Genomic DNA, 15,453 nt, shown 5'->3' on the forward strand with positions numbered 1-15,453 from the left:
TTCCTCAGGATGTTGTACTTTGTTAGCTCAGAGAAACTCTACAGTGGATAAGATACGGATGCTCTCTGATGGCTCAGAGTAAGGATAGGAACAAACATCAGCCCTTCAGAAACATCAGCCCTTCAGAAACATCAGCCCTTCAGAAACATCAGCCCTTCAGAAACATCAGCCCTTCAGAAACATCAGCCCTTCAGAAACATCAGCCCTTCAGAAACATCAGCCCTTCAGAAACATCAGCCCTTCAGAAACATCAGCCCTTCAGAAACATCAGCCCTTCAGAAACATCAGCCCTTCAGAAACATCAGCCCTTCAGAAACATCAGCCCTTCAGAAACATCAGCCCTTCAGAAACATCAGCCCTTGGAAGATTTGGCTGTAATTTATCACATCCAGCATGAATCTGCAATCTATAAAGATCCAAGTTCAAGAATACACAAAATAAACCTTCAGCTTCTCAACATGCCTTGAAGGAGCAGTCAGGAGACTCTTTTGACATTACAAGAGAGGATTGTTCAAGTGACAAAAGCAAACTCATTGCAACAGAATCACTTCACCCCAAGTGCCAAGCATCACATTAGCTATGTAAACTTCTGTGGTGAGCAGTGAAAACTGATTTTAAAACCCAATTGCCTTACAAAAGGTCTCAAAATTGTCTGCAGTATAAAAAGTGTCATTCCAGAGCTGATGACTAAGATATTAGTAATTAACAAGATCTTCAGTAGATAAGAGAAATTCAGGTGCTATGGAAAGTGTATTCAGCAGCAAATACTTTTCAAAAGATCTTAAGTCACTGAGGTGACTTAAACAACAGGCTTTCTTTTTGCCATCTAATTAAACACATGCATTTACTTTTCTTGGACTATTTGCATCCTCCACCCACCACTTAATTTAGTATTTTATCTCCTCTGTAACTTGCCTTCATCCCAGAGAAGGGTGACTCACAGGGAGTCCAACAGCACAACTGTGGAACAGATGGGAAAGAGCAGAAATATTCTCCCAAGATCCTGGAGACAGAACAAACACAGACACGTAGCAAAGGCAGTCCTCACCCAGAGCACAGGAGGAGGAAAAGGCCCCAGGGATCCTTCTGCTAGACTGCAAGCGAGGTCATGGTCACCTCAAACATCAGATGCCCCAGTTACAGAAGAGCAGGACACAAAAGACAGCTGACAGCCTGACCTAAACGGAGTCACATTCTAAGTGGCAACTTGTGAGGTACCACAAGTTTTCCCCAAAGGTAACCCAAGACATTAGAACTGAAACACCACAAGCAGCTCCAGCTGTCTACTTCACCGACCCAGAAACAAAAGGGTTACTGCTTAACCACACTGCTTTCAGGAACCTCTGCAATAAATCTTCAGCAGAAATTCAGGGCTCCAGGGACTCATAACATCCTATGTCATCTATAACATGAAAATATAAATTAAGGCATGGCTGTTTTTCACATTTAGAATTGAGTACAATGGAAATTAATTCTGCATTTAAAAGAAAAAACAATTTGAAAGTTTAAAAAGAAAAAAAAAAATTAAAAGGCTAACAGCCATAACTTGGAGAAAACAAGAGCAACGTTATTGCTGAAAAACAAACATCCAAAAATCCCACTTTGGTAAAAAATGGAATCATTAGCAGCTTTGCAGAGAAAGGATTTTAAGCTAATGAGTGCAAATGCTTTAGGCTCACATTTCTTTGCTGTGCAAAGAGCTGGACTCAGAAGACAAAGTTCAAAAGCTCCATGGAGAGCTGTTCACGAGCCTCAAACCACCACTGGACTGTAAGGGGCTACTTCTTAAACTGGTGGTTCATAAAGAATGCAAAAAACAGGAATAGTAGTGAGCCCAATGGCAGAAAGCACAAGCCTTCTTTGAGCACCTCACTGGAAGCCTAAACAAAGAGGTTGCAGTGGGCACTGGAGAGGAGTTTTGTAAGGAGGAACTACAACACATGCTGGGACTGTTACAAGTGACCAGAGGTCAACTGGATTTTAGAAAGATGATGTTTCTCCACAGACCAATTAGTATTGCAGTAGTGATGTGCGTAAAATTAGCTTTATGCTGCATTTCACTTTTAAAAAAAATAAGCACAGATAAGTAAACACCCATCTGGATTTCTCTCAAGAGTGTAAGGAGATATTATTCTGTTCGGTTTGGGCTTTTTTATAACTCTGTAACCTGCATCATGCTACCTGGCTTCCATGAGAAATACAAGTAGAAATGGAGTTATCACACTGAACAAAATTATATGATGAAAAAGATGCCGAAAAAAAAAAAAAATCTTGCTTTGGATTTCAGTTATTTCAAGAAGTTAGGGAAAAGGTAGGCAAAAAAAAAAAAAGAGCAATGTCCTCCTTCAGTTTGGTTTCCTTACAAAATAAGGTTACCTATGATCACAGTTTTAAAGTCAGAATACATAGAAATTAAGCTTTACTGATAGAATTATATGTTCTTCAGAAGATTGAGGAAATACAGTAGTTTAAGCATGGAAGAAAGTCTCCAGAAAGGAATAAATAATTACAGGGAAGAGCTCCCGTTTGTTTGAATACAAGGCAGGTCTTTGTGACAACAAAGAGCATAACTTCTCCAAGTTGTGAAGAGCTCAGTAAAATCACTTGGTATTCTTACTTTTTTAAAACTGGTATGATTAATGAATGGAAGCTGGGGGGTGGAATGGAATATCCAAATAACAGCATTATTAAATTGTAAATGATCCTGTAAAAACATAGAAAGACTAAACAGTGAGCAACAGACAGAAAGGTCTAAGAAGTACAGCAGGGGGTAAGTGCACCAAGCCTGTGCAACAGTACTCAGCTGGTACCTTTAGCCAATGAGCATCCTATTTCATACCCTAGGTGTCATACACTGAACTGAATAGATGTGTCCAAAAACACACCTGAGAAATGGAGTGTCAGTGTCACCAACTGAGAGTAAGTGAAATATTTGAGAAAGTTATTTTCATAGGAAGCTTCACAAAACAAGAACAGATGGCTACTCCAAACTTTTGACAGCATTTAATACTCGTAGAAGCAGCAGGATAACCAACAGTGCTCCAAAACCTATCTGGTAAAAAATGGCTTTTTTCTGTAACATTATTATATGTTCTAACGAAAAATTCCAACTCTTATTTCAATTACTCAATAAAATTAGATTTAAAATCATGAAACCCATTTACATTCCTTCTTTCATCAGTGCTCAAGCATTTGCTGTTGAAGTTTCAAAGAAAGTACTAATCCAAACAAAAAAAAAATTTTTAAAACATCTGAAACATAGTAAACTAATCAATAAGCAGATGCATAATACAGTATCTTCTTTCTCACAGCTTGACTCCCACAGACCAATAACTAAAGTTGAAAAATCCGCTGGGAGCAAAAGAAGCTAGGTAAATGAGTTTTGCCTCTTCCAGTCTTTTAACATCAACAACATGCTGAAGGGCGATATCTACTAGTTTTAAAATTGTCAAAGATATTTTTAACAAAAGCTATGAGTTTCTTTTAATAGCCAGGTATTCTTTTTCCTTTACTTCATATAGAAGTTAGTTTTAGACACAAATACTTTTTAATTTGATTTTTGAAGTAACCTGACACAGGAAAAATAAATAATAAAAATATTAATAGAAATTATTTCAATTCTATTCTCTACAGTTTATATTAGTTCCAATTTCTAAGTATAGCTTACAAAGCTAACTGTAAAATTAAACCATCTAGTAAATAAGAAACATATTATCAGTCATATTGCAATATTAAATGTGCAAAAATTAAAACTCAGTAAATGACCATTAACTCCACAAACTTTTAAAACATACAGGTATGCATACAATGCATCCTCTGAGCGAAAAAGTTAAGTATACTCTGCACAAAGACCATTTCATCTGCTACGTATCAGCATCCTGAATGTCGCTTACCTGACAGATGTCACTGGAAACAGTAAAAAAAAAAAAAAAAAAATCTGTAAGTACTGCAGAAACCAAACAAGATTTAAACTGATTGTTTGGATCAAGTTTTCCTGCCCACTATTTTAAAGTCAAAACAATTTAATCAATTCACTCTTTTCAAGAGCTACAAATTAAAACACTGTTCAATTATGCAAACTCTGAAAATGAAGACGGAGAGGAATTGACAGGACACTGGTTGACCACTCACTTAAGAGACAGAGGTGTAACAAGGTTAAGTGGCTGGAAGCCAAATATATGGATAAATTCAGGGTACAAATAATGCATAGAGATTACTAATTAAAACCACAGGAACAGCTTAGCAGCAATGACAGTTGACTCCCCATCACATGAAGTTTTTTCAGTCACAACCGTGTACTCACAATATGTTCCAGCTCCAAGAGATCATGCATGTTTCATGCAGGCCAAGGTGTCACTCTACTGATAGCATTATGTGAATTGAGTTAGATGACCGTATCAGTCTTCTCTGATCTTCCAATTAATGAATCTAAAATTTGATCCCATGTTGAGATCTCATATTCCTTTTCACTTCAGTAAGTCCTGCCTCCAGCGAGTACATCATCATTTGATGTTACAGTACACTCCTATCTGCTTAAATGCCAACATGTCCAACAGCAAATACAGGACTTTGAACAGAACCAGCCATGACCTCAAACCATCCTTTGGGATCGCACTGAACTTTAAATGTAGTTCACTCTTCAGTTAAGACCTCAAACACACGCTCTGCAAAACATTTTCACTAAGTCACTGCAGACTTCAACTACATTTTACATGCTACTCTATATGGGGTACCTAAGATATTCTTCAATCTACAACACAGGGAACCAAAGCTCTCTCTCAACATTGGACTTCATATTTAGGGAGAAGATTGCCAAACAGAGAGCTACGAAAGCCTGCATCAGGCACCATGAGTAAGGATGATTTAAAGTTTTAAGTGAAACAGCCTAAAAGTACTCCTAAACCACTGAATTATGATGAGCTCAGATTAAAGCTGAAAGCCTCCTAATAGACATACAGCACTATACAGGTCTCCAAAACCAGCGTTTGTATTAGAAACCGGAAGAACAAATCAAATTTGGCACCTGCGGCTAAATTTGAACTTGCCCATCTTTCACTAACTTACACGTTAGTGAAATGTGGCTTCACTGCCTCTTTGCCACTTGCAGCACTGTCAAGATGCTTTTAGGACACAATTCCTATACTTGACACAGCTGTCAATCCTCAAGCTTCATAAAAGCTGTGGTCTAGTCATTCAGCACTTAAACTGAAAACACTACAAGGACTGATAAATGATGAGTGGAATTACTATTTTAGACCATATCAAAAGATTGCCATACCGTGTGTCTCATTTCTGCTCCCTCCTATAAAAAATACTTTACCCATTCTTCAATATAGACAAAAATTTGGGAGTTTGATGAATTGGTTTTAACACTGTATAAACACAAATAATATTTTCACTGTCTATTTTCATATTTTGTGCTAGTCTCATGTTTCTATTTATAATGTCACAGTAATATCTAAGGAGGCAGCCGGGACATGGGAATGACCCTGGCTCAGTCTGGGACTGCTGAAAAGTCACTCCAGCATCCACAGCTATACACAGAGAAGTATCCTCACCCTGCTTGCCCCACTCTTTTGTCCAGGCAGAAGGCACTACAGAAAGCCACACTCTCAGGAAGGCAGCCTTGCTCAAAGCGCTTGCCATGTAGGCACCAAACAACAGAGAAAACATCCCTTATGTGGAGCCAGTAGCAAATTTTAAGCTCACACACACACATATATATACCATAAACAGCATGAAGGGACACCGGCTTGTTCAGTTGGATAGGTTGGAAAGCACAACAGTACAAGTGGAAATGTTTCTAAGATAAAGCAGAGGCAACAGAGAAGGAGAAGTTGATATGTTTTTTATAAAATGATGGCAGTTGTCAAATAATTCAGAATATAGGAAAATGTGGCTGGAAACAAAAATTAAAGAAGCTTTTTAATGACAAAGTACTGTTTAATTTGAGTTGTCAGCAGAAGGGTTACAGCAAGAGAAAAAGGAAGTCAGAGAATGGCAATCCTCACTCCAAGAGGGGCAGGACAGGGCAGCTCAACAACTAAACACACCGGGATGAGAACTGATGGATAGCAATATGCAGCATTGACTGCGGCCAGCACTCCTCACAAGAACAAACCTGCTCCTTTTACTTTAATTCCTCTTTTTCTCTTTTTTAAGCAAGGAGAAAAGATGTGTCCATGAGAACCACATATACATGGAACCTCAGTAATATTTGGGAGGGATCTGAAAGTACAAGTATGTTTCATTTATGTTGATAGACTTCAGGTGATGCCCACAAGAGGACTTGGCTACCAAACTAGTAAACTTCTGGTGCTGTACCTACTTTAAGAAAGCACAGCCTGGCTACAGGTGCCTCACAACACAGGGAGTAAGCTAAACACCAAATAACAAAGAACATCACAAGATGAGCCCATAGAAAGTGCTATTCCTTCCTCATCATCTTCAAATTCTGCAGAGCCAGGAATGCTTCTCTGAGGATTTCAGCAGAGTAGATCTGCTCTCACCTATCTTTTAACAAGTACAGGGCATTCATCGATGTCTGAGCTTCCTCTGCTGTCAGCCAACAGAGAAGTTTTCTGATGGTCTTTTGACCACAAGAACAATTCTGGCATCTTGATTTTAGTACATACCTCTTAGGCAAGTTAGGAGTTAGGCTCCTCTTCTTTTTGGGAAAAGAACATATTTTATTCAAGCTATCTACTAGCACTCATTTAGGCAAGTGTCTGTGACAGCTACACATAAGACTCAGGCCTTCCATCCCTGCATAGTCCATATGCTTCTTTAGCGTTGGCAATTAAAAAGAAACATTGTCTTTCTAAATCCAGCAGCACTTGAAACCTAATGGAGAGCATATCTCCACAAAATAAATCCATCTTGGATATTGGTTCGGATGCAAAGAATAAGTGTACTACATCTCATGATGCTTTTCAATTTGTGCTATGTTTATATTTAATTGTTCAGTGTGAACACTGTCAACTTTATCCCACTAGAGTCACAACCAAATATTATAAATCTATCACCTTCTCAAATCAGAAGTCCACAATTATTGATATATACTCTTTAGACAAATGTCAAAGACTTTTTAGCAAAATGTTGATTTAGCTGAATATAGATCTGCAAAGTAAAAGTGAAAACGGCAACGCTTTCCAAAATAGCAGCATCCAAATCTGCCTGCTAACTAGACTGAGTTTGCATACTCTTCCTTTCAAAAGGGGGAAAGTAATCCACTTAGCTCTTTTTTTCTCTTCAAAATTCTGTAGGGCACTGTCTCTACAAAATACTTCCTCAGTTAGATGGAACTAGTGAAAAATTAAGTCATCTCGTGACTGTTACTGTTGCAGTATAAAAACTGCATAGGAATGTTTTTCCCCACCTATGGTTTTTTAAAGAGAAAACTTTTCATTTCCCACTTAAATTTTTTTGCAACTGAAATATTCTCTGAAAAAGGAACTGGAAGAGCTCCAACTACTATCCAACACTTTAAAAGATTTTAAAGTGTCATCAATCACAGCTCTTTACATGTTCTTTTAGAGCACTGCCAACCCATACTTGAAGACTAACTCAAAATTGTTCTATGCCAGCATTGCACACTCAAAGACAGATACAAAAAAAAAGAAAACCCTTACATTATTCTGGTTTTAAGTCAAGTCCTACTCAGATCCATGTCAGATATTATCTGCATAATATTCTCATCAGGTATCTTTCCTTTTTTTCACGGGAAAAACTGACAACTGATACCATTAATCCTACATATCTCAAGTGGCTACTTCAGATGACAACATGTTATTACATCTGCTATAAAAGGTGTCCTCAGTTTTTAGTAGGCCATCTGAAAACGCTGTTCCTGTAGCAAAAAAGGAACAATATCCATGGTGACAACACTCACAGTCAGTTTTTGAAATTCACGTTACAAATTTCTAACATTGCATTATTTCACTTAACAAACTTCAGTCACTTCAGACAAAATTCTCAGTGGTTGCTTCTGTAAAGTTTGATCTGAAAGTTTTTGAGAACACATCAGTCATTTCTCAGAATTTTGGCAGTGGGAAAAAAGTTAAAATTAATTTAGAATATTTTGGGTTTATGGAAAGATTCTTCCTCAGGGATCCACAAAAAAACTAATGAGGTTAGATAGTTGCCTTTACTCATGACTGCTAGTTTGCCAAGACTTGAACAAAGTACCTAAGAATGACAGTTGCCCATGCTCAGGGAAGGCTTCCAGAGCTTGCTGGTAGCACCTCGGACTCCGGTGAAGGACTTATTACAGCCATCCCGAGCTCTCTGCACATCACCTGCACTGACCCAGCCAGCATCACTGTGCTTCCCATATCACCTTCAGGGACCTGTAAGGCTCCAGAAAAGACAGGCAACACCACCATCAGCAAAGCCCTTCTTGGCCAAGGCAGAGAAAAAGAAACTACTGAGGTAGTTAGGAGGAGGATCAGCATTAGCATGCATAATCTTGTGCTCTCAACAACTCTGACCACTGGACAAGACCCCAGTCTAATTAGGAATTAAGGTCACTGCTTACTACCTTCCAGAGAGGGTAACAAAGGTGTCCTAGGTGACATCTGACAAAACCAAGACCAGACCTCAGGTCTCCCAACACAGTACATCATCTGATTAATTATCCCCGTTGCAGCACTGATGTCCAAGGTCATACGTTTGATTGTTTTATGTTTAAATGACGAGAACACACTCACCTCACAGCCAGGCCAGGAACAAAGCTCAGGATTTTTGAGTGCCATCATTACTCTGCTATGTAGCAAATATCGTGCCAGTGCCAGCCATTAGCAAAGTGTGCTTCATTCTAGTCCTGGAGGCTGGTTCACAGAGAGGACAAAAGCTTGCTACTGCTAACCAGACATTCCTTAACTCAAGGGGTGCTGGTCTGCACTGCAACTGCAAAGCCTGTCAAAGCCAGCACTATCAGCCACCCACAAAAGGATAAATACCATTGCACATGAGGGGGTTCATTCCAAGGAAATAACAACACAGAACTGTGAACAAACAAACAAACAATGAGATTAAAAAAAAAAAAATACAGACATTGCTAGAATTGCATTCAGAGGGTAGGAAATGCCAATGTGCAGTCATCTTGGCAAACTTTATTTGGTATCACTGAGCATATACTTTAGTCTTTCATCATGGCATCTTCCTTGATCCCAACACACACAATTTTAGTTCTGATATACCTTAGCTTCTGCATCCTTGAACTTCTAAAAAAATACTGAAAAACAATTTCAAAATAGGAATAATCAGCAAGCCAACATCTAGACAAGTGCTACCCTTGTCCCTACAGCTGAAGGGGACTCCTCTGACACAAGAGCTGATGTCTGTGGATGCAGAGTGCATGAAGAAACATAGCTGATATGAAGCATATAGTCCCCGAACATATTTCACATGATTTCATATATTCACTCTCATGTTTAATCATAATATTTCAGTTGAGAAACACTGGAATGGCTCATGCCACCATCCCTTCCCAAAAATGCAAGAAATGACAGAAATCGTTACAGGTCCATCATTCAAAGTTGTCTGCTTCAATTCAAATTGCATCATTCTGCAGTAGACAAAGATATATAAAAAAAGACTTGTTTATTATAATTTCATTTCGGTTTAGACCAAAGTCTAGACTGTACTTTCTGATTAATACCATGAGACATCAATGCAAAACTTGAAGTCCATACAAGCTCAGTGTTATACACAATGTAGGTATACTGACTTCTTGGCAAAGCCATGTCCATTTCTCCTATTCCTCCTGTCTCTTGGTATTGTTTTAAGAATTCCCTGCTGCCAAAAGGTAAATAAAACTAATTAAAGAATGCTCTACCACTTTACTCCCAAGCAATAATTATAATAGAAAATATGAGTGCATAGAATCAGAATAAACTTTAAGCCTTCCAGTCAAACCAAACTTTGCAAAAGTATGAGAAAGTTGGACAAGAGGTAATGGGATGAAGTTGGAACACAAAGTTCCACTTAAACAGAAGAAAAAACTATTTCACTGTGAGGGTGAGGGAGCAGTGGCACAGGCTGCCCAGAGGGGTTGTGGAGTCTCCTTCCTTGGAGGTCTTCAAGACCCGCCTGGACATGTTCCTATGTGACCTGATCTAGGTGACCCTGCTTCTGCAGGGGGGGTTGGACTAGATGATCTCTAAAGATCCCTTCCAACCCCTACCATTCTGTGATTCTATGAGTCTATGAAAGTTCACAGATTTTCAGAGACGAAGTTTAAGCAGACCTTCTGAACAGAAAAGAGCTTCCAAATGCAAATACAGCACCAAAAAGAGACTGCACAAGTATCCTCACATTGGTCCAATTTTACCCACATTTGCAACAGTGCCACACACATACATTAGGTCTAGTCAATGCTCCAGTCAGGTTAGTCAAAAGCGCTCTACATCTAGTTGTAACTAAAACAATCACTTTGAGGCTGAATCCTCAAATGTAACTCTTGCTGTTGGTCTGGGGTTTTGGGGTGGGGCTTTTTTTGCATTTAATACCAACTTAAAAAAACCCCCACAACAATCAGTTGAAGAAAGAGGACTGTTTAAAGCTTATTTGTTGAACAATGAGTAAAGTTACATGGAGCTTTTTCCACTGACAATGTTGAAAGTGTCCTTAGTAGTATAGGACAAAAGCATTTCTCTTTTCTAGCACAACCATGCATTTGATTTTTAAAAAATAATTTCTTTTTCACTGCATAGGAAGAGTAGTCATTTAATGCTTTCACATTTGTACTTCCAAGACTCAAATTTTGTTTTACAGATACAGCACAGCACACCTTACACAAAAGGAAAAGCCACAACCTGACTGCTCAACACTTTTCTTTACATTTCACTTTGAAATAGCATGCTCATTGTATGTTTTCCTCTTAGCTGGGGAAAGTGAGCATGCTTGTGTTTGCAGCTCCTCCTCTTTCAAAGACGCACAGCTGCAGCTGTAGTAAACAACCACTAGTCAGGAGCTGAGAAGGTCAAAGTCTCAGCACTGCATCCATTTCAGCTTCTCTAAAAATGAAATTTCCATTTCAATTAATTAAATTTTTGTTTCCTTTTGTAGTTACGTCAAGGAAAGGCAAACCACAATCATCCTCCAACAAAATAAACCACGACAAAACACTTCAAAAGCCACAAGCAAAACACTTTGGTAAAAATAAGTATTTCCACAGCTTTATTAATATACAAACATCTCAACCACAGTCTTGTATTTTACTTGATTTAAACAAAGACTTAGTCAAAACCAACCTTGTATTGACAACACCTGTTACACAATGCAAATGACACTTACTGAGGGAATGGGCAAGGAGGTTGACCATCCTGGAAGTGGCACCAGCAGCTACACTAGGCTTACAGAAGTGATCCAGCAGCCTGAAACATGGAAGCTACAGCCCTACAACTTTGGGAAGGCCAGTGTAAGCGGGCATTGTCCACCCAGTGAGAAGCAAAGGCACATTCCTTCCCTACGCTTTACAAACTACACAAAATCTAAACAGGAGGCTCTTCTAGCACTGAATTCTGCACCACATTACATGGACCTTCTGCAACCCTGCAGTGCGGCAGAGAGCTCCCCAAGCACCCGGGAGAGGAATCATTCATTTTCCTCAAACACATGGTCTGTATTTCTATTTAATTATGGGGCGTATTGTCATGCAGTACCTGGGTCTGTGAAAGAGGAAAACAGTTGCTACCACGGGGCTTGTCAGCCCAAGCCCTTCACTGATCCCACTATACCATCTCCCGTGGAAAGAGATGGTTGAGCCCTACCACGTTTCACCTTCCTCTTGTCTGAAGCAAAACTCTGCTCACACACATTCAGGTCTGCCTCATCCCGTCAGAAACAGCTGGCAGACAACTCTGTGATTAGCCTGTGCTAGAATCCTAAAGTTTATTTTTAAAAGTTGTTACATGCAGTCTTCTAAGGCTCTCAAGGGACCTGCCAGGAAAGGTTTTTCTACAAGACAGTGCAAGAAGGCCTGGAAATTTTATCACTAAGTACTGCTGAGGAAAAAAAAAATAAACAAACATGTAAAAAAAGAAGAAATCCCTCATTTCTCATCCTTCCTTCTTTATATGTCTGATATTGCCTCACTTTCAGAAGCAGAAACCAAACAGTATCTCCCACGTCCTAAACTTCCCAGCCCCTCTGACACACGTGCAATCACTCGTCAAATGCCCCAGATGTCTCCTTCTCAAAAAACCTCTCGCCACAGCTGGGGGACAGGAGAGAACATGCTATTTTTCATGGCTATCTTCAAATACTCCATGAACTGGGGGGGGACAGAGGGTGTAACGGGAAACAAAGCAAAACAAAAAAATTAAAGAAAGGGAAGGGGTAAGCCACGCTGTAAAGCTTAAGTAAAGCTATACTTAAAGAAAGGTGCTCCCCAGACAGCTAAACCCTCAGCTCCAGGTACCTGACAGAGGAAAATAAATGAGGAAATAAATAAATAAATACATAAAGGGAAAATTAAAATGAGGCAAACAGCACCAGTGCGACTGTTGAGGCAGCGGGGACGAGCGGGTGGGGGTGGTGGCCCAGGAGAGGGTGCGCATGGGTGCTGCTCCCCGGCCGCCGAGGGGGTGATGTCATCCCACCAGGCTCCAGCCCGGGCACCTGCCGGCGGCAGCAGCAAGCGACAGCGTAGCGGCAGCAGCTCCGACCGGCTGCCAAAGCCACGGGGAGGAGGGAAAAAAATAAATGAAAAGCATTGAAAATAACAATATTTTTTTTTAAGGGAAAAAAAATCCGCTTGCAACGTTTCCTCCGCTCTGCGCGGTCTGCTTGTGACGATAGGTGACACGGCGGCTTGCAGACAGCGGTTTCAAGTTGATTACGTCCCATTAGAAAGATATTCCCCCTCCCCCAGCATGAATAATATAGCCAAAAAAAAACTGAAGCAGACTCGGTTTATGCAGCCTTACGTCATTAATAAAATGCTCCTATCGCCCCATCTGTGACCTATTCAGCACAGTTACTAATCCCACACTAAAACCACTTTGCTGTTCCTGTACATTTCAGAGTTGCAGACCAACCAGAAAGCAGAAAATGGAGCCCATATGCCGCCGCTATATAAAGCAGCCTCGCAAAGTTGCTGCGAAACCTCTACCTGCCGTAGCCAGACAAAAAGAGAAAATGCAAAAAAAAAGGAGGAGGAGACAAATACTATTTATTTCATGTCAGATAATTTTTTTTCAAAAAGATATTAATTCGTTTACTTACTTACTCAGGGGGAGGGGAACTGCCAAGAGCTAGCAGGGTTTTTACAAGCTCGATATAAAGCCCAATGCAAGTGAACTTCTCTTCGGGGTGCCTCCTACCAAACTGCTTGTACCTGCTCCCTATGCGCGTGAAGCATCTCATTTTCCACCCAAACCCGTTCGTGGAAGTGGGCAACGCCAAGACATGAAAAAAAAATCCTCCCCGCTGTCTGGAGCGGAGCATCACATCCCTGCAAACCATGGCCGGGGGGGGGGAAGTGGGGGCTGCCAGGGAGGGAGGAATATAAAATAACCTATCTCGGTGTCTCCTATTCATCTCCCCCAAAATCCCACACGGTGCGGAATTTTGGAGGCGGTGGATAGGAGCCCAAATTTCATCCCAGCACAGAAAGCTTTTGGTGGGCTTCGCAGGGTGACGCCAATGCCATGGGGCACGCATCTCCCGCAACCACTCCGGGCACACGCTTGTAAGGTAAATACCAGCGGTTTTGCTCTCTAAGCAACGCCGGCCGACTTCTGGAAGAGCAAGTATTTATTTTAGAGAAGATAATTATTTTCGTAGACAGTTAACAGCGTTACACTCCGATTTTTAATTCCTCTCCCCATACAGCGTTACAATCCGATTTCTTCCTCCATACAGTGTTACACTCCGATGTTTAAATATCTCCATTCAATATTTATTTTTACGTATTGTTTTTTCCCCCACCTCCCCAGAGGCGCAGGGGCCCGGCGGCTGCCCGCACCCCCGCCCGGGGACGGCAGCACAAAGGGCTGGGCGCTCCCAGTTCGCTGTTCATCACTCCTCGCTTATCGCTTTTTATTTTTCCCCCCGCTTTTTTCACCTCCCCCCCCCCCCGCCCCCCCCCGCCTTCCCCCTAGCTCCCTCCCCCTCCTCCCTAAAGCCTCAGCGGGAAAGTTGAGGGAAAAGTTCGGGCCGGTGGCGGGGGCGGCCCCCAACACCCTGAGCACACACACACACACACATACACACACACACATAGAGCTCTGGCATCGCTGCCCGCCGGGGCACCGGGAGGGACGGAGCGGGGAGGGGGAAGGAGGGGGCACCGTCGTTAACCCCCGGCTGGCCCCGACGGCGGAGCCCGCTCCGGCAGCGCCGGGGGAAGGGGAGTGGGGAGGGCGCCTTGCCCCCGCTTTTCTTTAAAATTATTTAACTTCAGTATCGGAGTGATTAAAAAAAAGGCAAAGAAAGCGCTGATTGGGACAGCAGCAGCAAAAAATACCCACGTTAGCCGTTTATTCTGATAAGAAAGGGAATCGGCACAGACCTGAGCAGAAGCGGCAGAGCAGGAGAAACTGTTTCCTTCCCCTGACACAGGGTCCCCGCTCTCTGTCTGTCTGTCCGCCCCGCTCTCCCCGGGCAGTGTCACCCGCACGCACTCTCACACACGGTCACCGGCGGAAGCGGCCGGACTCGCCGCCGTCCCCGGGAAATGAATGGGGGCAGCCCAGGGAACCGCGGCGCTCGCCGCCGACTTACCCGCGTCACATGATGAGCCAGGGGCAGGGTGGGCCGGGGGTGGAGGCTCCCGGCGCCGCCTCGCCTCGCCTCGCCTCGCGGTGGGGCGGCCGCCGCGACACCCCACCGGCCGCTCAGACAAAGGGCCCGGTTCGGACCGGTATCCCCCCCCTCCCTAGCTCCCGGTCCCTGCTCCGGCCGCGGCGGGCGCCGGTGGCGTCGCTGGCATGCAGCGCGTCCCCGCCCCCACCGGCAGCCGGGCGGGGGGAGGGGAGGGGCCGCGCCCCCGCCCCTCGGACGCCCCGGCGCCCGGTGCGCCGCCCGCCACGCCCCGCCCCGGGGGGGTGGGGACGGGAACGCCCGGCCGCGCCGCACCGCCCCTCGCCCGGCCCCGGCCCCGGCCCCGGCCCCAGCCCTGGCCCCGGCCCCGGCCCCGGCCCCGGCCGCGGGGGGCAGGGCAGCGGGGCGCCGCACCGCGGGAAAGGGAGCGGCAGGGTGGTGTGGCCTCCGGGGGCGACGCGGGGAGGGGCAGGGCGGGGCCGGCAGCGAGGGCGCTGAGGAGAGGCCCGGGGCGGGGGCGAGCTGAGGGCAGGCGGGGCGTGGACAGGTTATCGATGCGCCGGGGGAGGCTTGGTGGAGTGCGGGGCGCAAGTGTGGCGGGAGGGATGCAGGGCAGTTGGGACTGCCGAGGGGAGGTGTATGGTGGACAACGTGATGAGAGGCGCTGAGGGGGCTCCCGGGGAG

At 43.4% G+C, this 15,453-nt stretch overlaps 1 protein-coding gene across 5 annotated transcripts in view; it reads right to left on the minus strand.

The window, feature by feature from the left end:
- KLF12 (KLF transcription factor 12) overlaps positions 1–14,970 on the minus strand; it is a 255,583-nt gene extending 240,613 nt beyond the window's left edge. For 2 of the 5 annotated variants that reach the window (XM_061995521.1, XM_061995492.1), the window contains exon 1: positions 14,731–14,969. The gene's annotated coding sequence lies outside the window, so the exon portion shown is untranslated. Of the gene's footprint in view, positions 1–14,518; positions 14,667–14,730 lie in introns of those variants that run through there. The other 3 variants (XM_061995504.1, XM_061995512.1, XM_061995499.1) reach the window with 3 other exon arrangements.
- Between the last annotated feature and the right edge of the window lie 483 nt (positions 14,971–15,453).

Source organism: Colius striatus, chromosome 1, assembly GCF_028858725.1.
Source record: "Colius striatus isolate bColStr4 chromosome 1, bColStr4.1.hap1, whole genome shotgun sequence".
Classification (NCBI taxonomy): domain Eukaryota; kingdom Metazoa; phylum Chordata; class Aves; order Coliiformes; family Coliidae; genus Colius; species Colius striatus.